Raw genomic sequence first — 10,894 nt, 5'->3', positions numbered from 1 at the left:
TGCTTATTGAGATGCTAAGGGTGTGACAAATTAAATTATCATTTATTTTATTTTTAATTAGTTTATTTATCACCATTCCGGCTTTAGTTCAGCCTAAAGGGTCGTGAATTTCACCAAAACAAACAGCTTTAAGTTTCTGAGCGCCCCATTTTAAAAATGTTTACAATGTTTAAACTGAGTTATCAGTGACTGTGAGTTAGGGGGCCTTTCACTCAGCTGCTCTCGAGAACAGCTTACTGCTTAACATGAGACCAAAACCAGACCATTAATTCACAGTCTGGACGCCGCGTTCGAGAACTACACCCTTATAAAGCAGCAGTGGCTCTCTTTAGTGCTCTCTGACTCACTGCGTCCCTGGAAAACACAGCCACTGTGATCAATTAGGCGCCACCGAATGGCAGGAATTAAACCTCCTGTAATCCGTGGATAAAGAGGCAGCAGCCGAGTGACTCACCTGGCTGTGTTCTGAGTGCGATAACACGCCACCGATCGTGCCTATCTATAGATCCGGTGTCGATCCAAACTCTGAATGTAGACGCATGAATGAGGAAGTGAGTCACGACAAGTGGCGAGGCAGCAGAGCACGGAAACGGCACAAAGTGTTATCCTGCATCAGAACCGAGGATTAGGGGAGCCGGCAGAGAGGGCAGCTGGGAATTCCACCTTTCAGAGATCAGAGGAGCGATCGCCAGCAGAAGGCTGTGGAATTTCAGCTGAGAGGAAGAGGATTTGTAAGGAGAGGTAACCCCGCCCCCTCCAACCTATATGGAGCGAATCAGCCTAGATTAGGTCTCTGAAGTTTATGAGGAGCTGTGAAGCTAATGTAGCTAACACAGAACTTTCTGTACTGATGTACTTTTCCTACATTGATACTGAGACCGATACTGATAACTGCATGATTCTTGATAAAATATCAATCAGTTTCATAGACCGAGATCACAACTCTCATCTACACTTCTTTAAAACGCCAATTTAGTGATGACTCTATTTGTAAAACAGACAAAATACAGTGTTTCCTCTGATACTGAGTGATTCATCTTTTTTCAATGAAATCTCAATTTGATAAAGTGCACTTTTTAAATTCCAACTGCTCCAATTTTAATAACATCTTTTGTTCTACAATATATAAGTTTTAAGAGGAGAAATTTAACTTAATAAAGCAGAATTCACAAACTGTCAGTCTGTTACCTTCTGCATTCAAGCTGGAAAGACTGATGTGCTGGATTTCTTAGCCAAAAAAGGCACAAAGCTTAACTTAACTAAAATAATCACGTTTAAAAGACAATTGCAATATTGGTCAGAAAATTATTAATTACATATCTTCCACAGTTTGCCCTAGATTTTGTTTTAGTCAAGGCCAGGTGGAAGAACCTTCTCTAGCACACTGAGCAAGACAGGATACAGTGACGGTGAGGTTTAACTGTTCAGTTAATTTTATTTTCAAGGATGGACAATTTAACATTATCATACAGTAAAAAACTTTAAAAAACTGTCCGCATGATGACTCATTTATCCAAATACCACTATGATAACGCCAGCATGCTAAGATAATGCTAGATAGCTAATCCCATATGGGATTTGCAATGCTGTGTTAGCTCCGAGCTAACGGAGGTGTACACTCACTATCCCACACTGGGTCTTACTTTATATGTAGTTTTGCAGTGAATCCTTGTGTATATATGTAAATATAGTTTATGTAAGCCTAATTGAATCCAATGAGAAACTGCAAAATCAAATGTCCAATCATCCATTCTACTGTGTTCCAGGCCAATTAGTTAGTGACATCATCACAAATTGTTTGTTGAAATATAAAGTGTTTAAGTTGAATATTTTTGGTTATTTGATTTCTGATCACTTCTGACAGCCATAAAGTCTGCGGTTATTAAGGAGCAGCCTGTCAGCCTCTTAGCTCTCTGATGAGCTGGTCCAGCTAGACTTGACAGTTCACTGTGATTCAGTTTCTAGATGCCCAGCACTTCATTTACCTGGACTCGAACTCAATCAAGTATTAGCACTCCAGTAGAATTTGCATTCATCACTGAAAGGGAGGAAACTGGCATGAACTCACACCAGCAGGAGCTAATAAACGGTTGCTCGAGTGCAAAAGCCTCAAAAGCAAGTCTATTAGCCTTGTGGCTCCAGCGCAAAACTAAAGCTAATTTCAGACATTATATTTGTTTTGTTAATGAATCACGTTTGAGGAGAGGATAAACCTGTTAATTTCATTTTTCACATCTTGCTTTAGTGCTTTCGTTGTGAATATTCACTGCGGTTCAGTTTGTGGCCCAGTTTGTGGCCCAGTTTGTGTCCAGGGCGCTGGCCCAAGAAGTTTACAGAAGAATCATGGGCGCTGCTTTAGTGATTTCCAAAAACTGTTGGCTTGTTCTAAGTTACAAAACACTGATTTGCAAGGCAAATGATGACAGCATACGCTGTGCTGGCCTGGGGCTTTATTCACAGGCCACAATGACTGCATCACTTATGAACTCATCATGAATGCTCTCTTTATATACCCACTGTGTGCTTCTGAAATGATGCTTTATATACATAAAACTTTAGTCCACCGAAGTGTCAGATGTCACATTTGCCCCACTCAAAGCACTTCTTTCTGTGCGGCCATACGTTCCTGACGTCATGTATTATTGTGGTTAATCTCAAAGAGCCTTCTTCTAAGTGCAGAGACCTCATCTCACTCTCTCCTCAATGGTTCGGCTGTCAGCTCCGACACCCACTCCGAATGCCAGCCTGGTGAGCCAGAGATAGGGAACGAAGGAAAAGACGGAATGCCACAGGCAGACAAAGGCATCCTTCAAACCAAACTCCAACCCTCCACATTCAAGAGGCGACCATTACGCTTCTTCAACTGGACTAACACACACATAAACACACACACACACACACCACTTACTGTGGTCTTCTATGATGAGCTTCCAGAGAGACATTCTTCCTTACAGTTCTTTGTGCCTCTAGCCTTTAGCCAATGACTAATGATGAGTTGGTTAAACTTGCCAGTTGGACTAGTTCTCAACAAAGTAAACTTTACAGTCATGATACGAAAGTAATTTTAAGATGCAGTGGAAAAATAAGGCCCAATCTCATTTCTTAAGTTCACCCCTTCCCATTGTTTTTGAGTGTCTCCTTGCCCCTTGGAACTGAGTTACAGGGTAGTGGTTGAGATCTTCCCTCTGAAATGGGACCCTCAAATAAAAAGAGCATCACTTCATTAACAGCTACCAGCGCTGCTCTGTAGGCGACCCTGCCAGTCTGCAGTGACAGCAGAGGAGGGTAAAGTTCAGCTCCTCACTGCTGGGCTTTAGTTACATTTAGGGCATCATATGCCTTCAAAGAGGGGGGCAATTATTTATTATCACCCACCACTAATTCTTCAGTGATGTAAAGCTGAAGTCAGATATTCACCAGGTTCTTGTCCGAGTTTTCCTGTTCCACCTTAAATGGTGCGGCAGTTCTGACACCTGAGGCGCCAGAATGTAACCGCTGCACCATTTAAGGTGGAACGGGAAATTTAGCTAGCTAGCTACCCTAGCCCTAACACTTCACCCTACCCCTCTGTCTCAACAAGAATCAGGACACCCTACCCCTAGACCAAGTGGTAGGGGCGAGGGTTAAAATGGGATTTCACCTCAGAAGTAAAAACACTAAAATCCAAACCTTAAAGCACAAATCTTCCCAAATTCCCAAAAATTTCCCAACATTTTTCATAATACACAATGTCACAATATTTATTTTTTCACACATCTGATCAGTTGGAACAGAAAAAGAAAATATCAAAAACTGTGAACTGATTTTATTCGATATTTGGCATACTGTGTTGAACTAAATCCAGTTAAACAGGACTAAATTTGCTCTCTTTATAATGAAACATGTACAGACAAGTACTGACAATATCCACAATATGTTCAGAAAATCATACTGTATCATACTGTGACGTAATTTATCACGATAGTGACATATGCTGTCACACTGTCCAGCCCTAGTCCAAATCCATGAACACGTTTCTCTGAGATAGAAAAGGTTAAACTTTAGCAACATTTCTCGAATGATAAAAAGCTGCTTTAGTGATTTTGTTCGCTTGCAGGATAAAACAGAGCTCAGTGTCTAAGATCACACCCAGGTTTCCTACTCCAGGTTTGGAGTATGAAGAAAAGCTTCTCATGAAGCAGCTTTCGCTCATTTTTAGTACCAACAACCGGTATTTCATTTTTTTCTTGCTGTAGCTGTAGAACATTTATTGACATCCACTGAGAAATATCTGACACTCAACTATGAAACTGATATGTTTCCTGATGACATCATCCAGAGCTAACATGTACAAAGAGAACAGCAAAGGCCCTAAAACTGAACCTTGTGGGACTCCGCAAGAAATCTTTGATGAGTGATTTCCCAGTGAAACCAGGAACTGTCTATGCATTAAAAATGATTTAAACAAGTCTAAAACTGAGCCTGAGAGGCTGAACTAGTTTGATTAGGCGGTGCTTTAGAGTCTTGTGATAAACGGTATCGAAAGGCACATTTAAGACCAAAATAAAAGGACTTTGCATACCGCTTTAGAATAAGACTAGCCTTATAAAGCGTTTACGTATGGTTTAAAAATAGCTTGTTAATTGTTATTAATTAGGTCATAAATATCTTAAAATCATTAAACATTTACAACACATTAATAAAAAGAGCAAATGTGACCCATTATATCTGTTGTTTATGTGCTGAGGCTGCTTAATAATGATTTATAAGGTGTTTACAAACTAATTAATAACCATTAATAAACTAATTTTAAACCATTCATAAACCCTTTGTAAGATATTCTAAAATAGTACCGGATTTTGTGTATCGGCACTAAACCTGACTGGAATATGTCAAAAACTGTATTTGATACTAGAAACACATTTAATTGTTTTACTACTTTTACTAAAACTTTACTTTAAAAAATAAATTTTAAAGCATAAACATCGATGAAAATGTGGCATTATAAAAAACCCACAGGATAAGCAGGGAATCTGATTAAATAGGAACAGCCGAATTTGCATGCATATTGAGGTTTTGGTGCAATCAGCACAACATGAAGGCTTCCTGCAAAACTTTCACGGAGCACAATACATCAAACCTCGGATCATCTTCCGGACGGCAACCCAGTCATTTTTCCAAGTGACATCACAGGGTTGTAATTTCTCAGCGGCCCGAAATAGAGCAGACATGAGTAATAATTTCAGAAACACCTCCCACAGCTAAAGCAAGGGTATTCAAAACACGGTAACATACCTGGATTACGCTCTACTCTGGCCGCTAAGCTGTCCCATAGAAATGCTGTTACTGCTGCTGTCTGTGGAACTGATATGAGCTGCTGACCACGGGCTTCTGTCCTCATATTCTTCCTGAGAGGAGAGGTGTGAGATCCAGCTGGCAGGCAGATAGGCTAAAGCCCGCTTATTATCTGGACTCAGTGATAATGCCACTTTCTTTCTCGTCGGAGCTTGCCTACAGCGAAACACTCATCGCCCTTTTCTCTCTCGCGCTACCGCTCTCCACCGCTGTTACCGCTGACAGAGAACAGATTGCCTGATTTTTTTAGGATGGAAAGAATATTCTAAGAAGCTTCTGAGCTAAATATATTAGCAGTGTTAGTCTCTCTAAAGAGACTAGAGCTGAATCATGTTGGTAGTCATTTCAGGAACTCTTTACACTGACCATTCTGTAAACATGCTGATGCCATACACTGATCAGGCATAACATTATGACCACCTCCTTGTTTCTACGCTCATTGTCCATTTTATCAGCTCCACTTACTATATAGGTGCACTTTGTAGTTCTACAGTTACAGACTGTAGTCCATCTGTTTCTCTGATACTTTGTTAGCCCCCTTTTACCCTGTTCTTCAGTGGTCAGGACCCCCATGGACCCTCACAGAGCAGGTACTATTTGGGTGGTGGATCATTCTCAGCACTGCAGTAACACTGACGTGGTGGTGGTGTGTTAGTGTGTGTTGTGCTGGTACAAGTGGATCAGACACAGCAGTGCTGCTGGAGTTTTTAACCACTGTGTCCACTCACTGTCCACTCTATTAGATACTCCTACCTTGTCAGTCCACCTTGTAGATGTAAAGTCAGAGACGATAGCTCATCTGCTGCTGCACAGTTTGTGTTGGTCATCCTCTAGTCCTTCATCAGTGGTCACAGGACGCTGCCCACAGGACGCTGTTGGCTGGATGTTTTTGGTTGGTGGACTATTCTCAGTCCAGCAGCGACACTGAGGTGTTTAAAAACTCCAGCAGCACTGCTGTGTCTGATCCACTTGTACCAGCACAACACACACTAACACACCACCACCACGTCAGTGTTACTGCAGTGCTGAGAATGATCCACCACCCAAATAGTACCTGCTCTGTGAGGGTCCATGGGGGTCCTGACCACTGAAGAACAGGGTAAAAGGGGGCTAACAAAGTATCAGAGAAACAGATGGACTACAGTCTGTAACTGTAGAACTACAAAGCGAAACTATACAGTAAGCGTAGAAACAAGGAGGTGGTCATAATGTTATGTCTGATCGGTGGATGCTGTTATGACTTATGACAAAGTATGTCCAGTACAATAACAATGTTGTGTTGCCATGACAGACGTCCTAACGTTTGAGATCATGACGGCGACCTAAAAACCAGCAAACATTGCATGTGACATAAGCCGGCATAACAACAAACATTGTGACATTTGTCATGACAATTACAGCTAAATGGTAACATGATAGAGTTACGCATTTATAAAACGGATAGTTCCGGTCTTAAATCTGATTAGCTGATTTGTGTTCAAAGCCGTTAGAAAATCCATGATATACGCACAGCTATGACGCCTCACAACATCTGAACTCTGCATTACTGCACCATGGCACAAAAAAACGCTTGTGCTGTTAATGGAATAATCTTTGAGTCTAACGCTGCTCGCATGGAGCGCCGAGGATATTGATGAAGTGAGAACCCATTTTCTGTTTAAACTGAGGGCCTGACAGTTTATGTTCTTAACTAGAACCAGGCTGGTCAGCTAGCCAACAGGCTAAAATAGCCAACAGCCTAAACAACTCCATCATTAATATCACAGACTTGAATTAAAGCACTTACGGTCTGATTAACTGTAAAACGGCAGGATAAAAGTCTAAATATGTTGCTTGAATGTCTTTCACACTTCAAATGTTCGTGTTTCAGTCAGAAGTCGCATCAAACCCAGGCTGAATCCCAAACGGCTCCATACTCTCTTAATAGTGTGCTAGCTATGAAAGTTCAGACATTTTAGTCTCTACGGCCAAACAGTGCATCATTTATCAAATATTGATGTGGCTGAGTCCCAAATGACTATTTCTTAGCTATATTTTGCACCGTTGGAGTCCTGAATTAAGACCAGGATGCAGTTTGAGAGAGATTTTAAGGATGCATTTACAGAAACGGTTTGGGTGACTAGTGATTTAGACTAGCAGCTCCAGGTCTAAACTACAGAAACAAAATTTGGACACCAAACATGTTTTGGCTGATCGATTACATTTGGGATAAATGGAAACTCATGTAAACTTGATTTTTCGATGAACTGCTCCTTTAAGGGTGTTACTCACAAACACCAACAAGTATCCAAAGCCTGTAAAATCTTGTTCAGTTCAGCCCATTTCTATTATTTGTAATAGAAGACATTACTGAATACATTTAGGACTGTGTATCCAGTATTTGGCCATCTTTACTTCTTCAAATCATTCTGCCCAACTCTGCACTCGACACATTATAAAGGCTTTTAGAGAAATGAACAAATTGCCAATTTAAATTCATAATTTCTCCCATAATTTAAGCAGGCAGGAAAGCTGCTAATCCACGTGACATTTTTACTGAAGAGCACGGTACAGAAACAGCCCCACCAAACAAAAACAAGATTTATTCTGCAGTTCCAGATGCAGCTAATCCATTCAGTGGCTAATTTAATCTGCTCTCAGCTCAGTCTGGGTCAGGTCAAAGGTGAAATCTCAGGGTGAAAGGCTCTCTGTCTGCACCTTTGTCTTTCCAACCCTAAAGGTTACTGCAGTAAACACAGCGAGCCATAAAAGCCCATAGAGCACTGAGCCAATTTGTCAAGCACTAAAACCCCTCGCTCCTCAAAGGTTCCTCTGAATAGAACACCCGCAGCTTTTACGGCTCTTCCTCAACAAAGAACGTATAGTCCACATACAGAAGAGCCTCAACTGTTCAGTCACAGGAGCGTCCACTGTGATGACATGCAATAGAACTGACCCTTAATGTTATGAGGACTACAAGGGACACACTGGCCTTCGGTTTTCAGCTGAAAGAATAAAATGTGGAAGATTTTACAAACTTTTAGGGCTACAAATGTCGACAAACCAGGTGACTTTGGTTAAGAAAAATAGCAAATATTAAAAATAGGCTCTATAATGTTCATATGATCCACACAGTCACTCTGACAGACTGTAATACACTACAGGAAGTGTAGGGGGCGATATGGCTTCTACTGTTTCATTTAAAAAGCCTCTATAATGTTCATATGATCCACACAGTCACTCTGACAGACTGTAATACACTACAGGAAGTGTAGGGGGCGATATGGCTTCTACTGTTTCATTTAAAAAGCTCTATAATGTTCATATGATCCACACAGTCACTCTGACAGACTGTAATACACTACAGGAAGTGTAGGGGGCGATATGGCTTCTACTGTTTCATTTAAAAAGCTCTATAATGTTCATATGATCCACACAGTCACTCTGACAGACTGTAATATACTATAGAGCTTATAATGCTCTATAACGTTTATACAAGCCATGCGGTCATTCAGACTATAAATGTTTCATTGCAACATGAATTAATAAACAATAGAAATCTGAACGACTCTCTGGTGTGAATTAGAAATAATGGCTGAAAAGGTGCTGTTGCATTTGATCCCCTGCATCTGCGAGACATGCAGAAACCGCTACTCATTGTAAACGCTGTAAATAATATATCTCGGCTCTTGCTAACTTGGAGTCCAATTAGAAGTCCTAATTTGGTGTTTATAACTTTGATTCATATTTACATTCAATTATTATCACTCCAATATCGGAATTACAGTTAGTAATTACAACCAGTAATTCAGTGCCCTGTTCTTAAGCTTGTGCATAACACTGATGCACTTGTAGTGTTGAGTGCTGGACAACTGCATTATTTTAAGGTCTTTTAAAGTCATTTAAATGTAGAAGAGTGGATAACACCGCCACCTGCACACCAGAAACCAGGGTTCAACTCCCTGTCCAGGCAGGAATGTTCCACCAAGACCAATAACAGAGACTTAACACTACATTTTTCTGCTAAATAATGTATTTACATACAACAGAATTGTCTGATTTAGGTGTATCATGTAAATTAATCAATAATCGATCTTTAGATTTTAGATTTTTACTCTAATTTAGTCAAGTCCAGTTGCAGTGTTCTCCTCCAAGCGTGTTCGGCAGTCCAGTGATGTTGCATGTGCGGCAGTTCGAAAAGATTCAGTGGTGTTCCACAGGTCCCGGTGGAAGGCTGTGCTAGATTTCGGCCTCATAGCGCTGGTGGTATCGTGTGATTGGGGGAGTCTTAACTAGTGGGTGGAATTAGATACGACTAAATTGGGAAAAAATAAATATAAAATGCAAAAACAGTAACATTACTGGTTATTGATACTGCTATTGGCTACAACAATCTATAATAAACTGTAATTTGTGCAGCAGTACAGTGAATGTCCAACCATTTCCATTTCGGTGCATCACTAAAAGATACTGCAAAACCCTGAACAACACTATCGATTCACTAACACACACCCAGACTGGAGTGTGGACAAAAAAACAAATAAAAACCACGGCAGCGTGTCTCTTAACAGGTGTAGTGAGCTACCCCACAGGCTTCACATGAAAGCCAATTACTTCAGCACCTGAGAGATTTAGTGCGGGTCTCGAGCTCACTTTCCGCTCTCTCTCCAGTTGAGCTTCGACGCTACAGAACTCATCCTGCACCGTGTCACTTCCTTTATCCGTCACCGCGTCCTCCAGGGAAATCAGGCTGTTTCTCTGGGAACTCGCTTCCATCTCCACTCGATCGCGCTCATATCAGTCTGAACCAGCCTGCGCGGCTTCACATTCAAACCCCTGATGAATATTCAACACATCTCGACCGGATCTCAGGGGGGTCATCTCCAATTTGCAGTCGGGGTCTGATTGACATTGAGGCTTCAAAAGTCCCATAAGGGCTCGACGGCGCAGAGAGCTAAATAAAACACGCAGCGGGTCTATCATTTTAGATTTTAAAGCTAGCGAGCTCACAAGTTACTGCATGTGACTTACTGTGAAAAACTGTGAGCAGTTAACAGCAGTGAGAACCTGATGAGGACACATTTATTTATTGCTGCGTATTGCGATTGTTATTTACACTACATTTACACTAGGCTTATTATTCAGTTACCTTAAATTTTATTATTCAATAACGACTGCAAATGATTTGGTAACTACAATGAGATAAAACGTAAGTTAGGTAGCAAATAGAATGAAGAACTGAGGGATTTAAAGGTAAACGATTTAAATAAAGATAAAAATGCTGGATTACATGAATTACTATGGATTAACCTGTATTGCACTGATGTCTGATTTAAAGGTGCTCTATATTATTCAACATGTTCCTCCAGTTTTCACCCAAATAAAAAATGTGGAAAATAATGTTTACAAACTTTGTAGGCCTGCAAAAATTTTGTCAAGAAACCTGGAGATGATGACTGAAAAAAACGTCAATTGTCAAAAAAGAGGCTCTATAATGCTCATATGATCCACACAGTCACTCTGACAGACTGTAATACACTACAGGAAGTGTAGGGGGCGATATGGCTTCTACTGTTTCATT

Source organism: Colossoma macropomum, unplaced genomic scaffold (genome assembly GCF_904425465.1).
Source record: "Colossoma macropomum unplaced genomic scaffold, Colossoma_macropomum, whole genome shotgun sequence".
In the NCBI taxonomy this organism is placed as follows: Eukaryota; Metazoa; Chordata; class Actinopteri; order Characiformes; family Serrasalmidae; genus Colossoma; species Colossoma macropomum.
The sequence above is the reverse complement of the archived record's forward strand: the minus strand, read 5'-3'. Positions refer to the sequence as shown.